The following is a 1,621-nucleotide window of genomic DNA, read 5'->3' as shown; positions in this document are numbered from 1 at the left end:
ATACAAATTCTCCTAAATCACTCGTACGCACAACTTAAGAACAAATCTGTGTGTACGAACGGTTCTTACATGAGGCCCAATGACTTGGATGAAAAAAACAAAACTAGTTTATTAAATAGCAAAAGAAAAAAGCTGGCATGGCAGCAAAAGACAAAAATAGAATGAGAACAAGGCTTAGTACATAGACAGAGCAATGATCCAACGGGGCAATGAAGACATGACACTGGGGATGATTGGGAGTGGAAGCACCTGGGTGATTAWGGACAGGTGAGAGTGGCAAGCTAGAAAAACTCTTAAGAAGCTACTGAGGATAACGACGCATGAAATGGAGAAAACGGGAAATGAGAAAATAAGACACAAGATGAACAATGAAACAGAAGAATTCTAACAAAATGAACCATAAAAAAACAAGAATCATGACAGTTTAAGTTTAAAATTAAATGTTGCGTAAAGTAGCTTTTGGTCAATTTCATTTCATGAAAGTAAAAAGTTGGAGAGCCCTATTTTAAAGGAACAATAAAACACTTTACTGTGTCCTATTTGGCAACCCTGCCGGGTACATTACTGCAGTGGTTCCATGTAAACGGGTAATTTTTTTTGTGTGTATTCACTCCAGTCTCCTTGGGCTGCCACCTTATCGTGGTGGAGGAGTTTGAGTGTCCCAATGATCCTAGGAGCTATGCTGTGTGGGGCTTTATGCCCCTGGTAGGGTCACCCAAGGCAGACAGGTCCTAGGTGAGGAACCAGACAAAGCGCAGCCCGAAAACCCCTTATGATGATTAAGAAATTTGGATCTGGCGTTCCCTCGCTCGGACGCGGGTCACCAGGGCCCCCCTCTGGAGCCAGGCCTGGAGGTGGGGCACGATGGCGAGCGCCTGGTGGCCGGGTCACCCACGGAGCCCGGCTGGGCTCAGCCCGAAGAGGAGACATGGGTCCCCCTTCCAACGGACTCACCACCTGTAGGAGGGGCCAAAGGGGTCAGGTGCAATGTGTAATGGGTGGCGGCAGAAGGAGGGGACCCTGGCGGTCTGATCCTCGGCTACAGAAGCTGGCTCTTGGGACGTGGAACGTCACCTCTCTGGTGGGGAAGGARYYRGAGCTAGTGTGCGAGGCTGAGAGGTTTCGGCTAGAAATAGTCGGCCTCACCTCGACGCATGGCTCTGGTTCTGGAACCAGTCTCCTTGAGAGGGGCTGGACRTACTTCCACTCTGGAGTTGCCTGCGGTGAGAGGTGCCGGGCAGGAGTGGGCATACTTGTTGGCCCCCATCTTGGCGCCTGTACGTTGGRGTTTACCCCGGTGAACGARAGGGTGGCCTCCCTCCGCCTAAGGGTGGGGGTACGGCTTCTGACTGTTGTCTGTGCTTACGGGCCGAACAACAGTTCAGATTACCCACACTTCTTGGAGTCCTTAGAGGGGGTACTGGAAGGTGCCCCTCCTGGGGACTCCCTTGTTCTGCTGGGGGATTTCAACGCTCACGTGGGCAATGACAGTGAGACCTGGAGGGGCGTGGTTGGGAGGAACGCCCCCCACCCCTGATCTGAACTCGAGTGGTATTCTGTTGTTTGACTTCTGTGCTCGTCACGGATTGTTCATCACAAACACCATGTTCAGGCATAAGGG

The 1,621-nt window shown here is 51.1% G+C and overlaps 1 protein-coding gene across 1 annotated transcript in view; it reads left to right on the top strand.

Annotated features, from left to right (window-relative positions):
- LOC106531513 (gastrula zinc finger protein XlCGF9.1) overlaps window positions 1–1,621 on the top strand; it is a 23,302-nt gene that overhangs the window by 20,208 nt on the left and 1,473 nt on the right. The gene's annotated exons all lie outside the window — the stretch shown is intronic.

The sequence above is a fragment of the Austrofundulus limnaeus genome, unplaced genomic scaffold (assembly GCF_001266775.1).
Source record: "Austrofundulus limnaeus strain Quisiro unplaced genomic scaffold, Austrofundulus_limnaeus-1.0 Scaffold645, whole genome shotgun sequence".
In the NCBI taxonomy this organism is placed as follows: domain Eukaryota; kingdom Metazoa; phylum Chordata; class Actinopteri; order Cyprinodontiformes; family Rivulidae; genus Austrofundulus; species Austrofundulus limnaeus.
The sequence above is the reverse complement of the archived record's forward strand: the minus strand, read 5'-3'. Positions and strand labels throughout refer to the sequence as shown.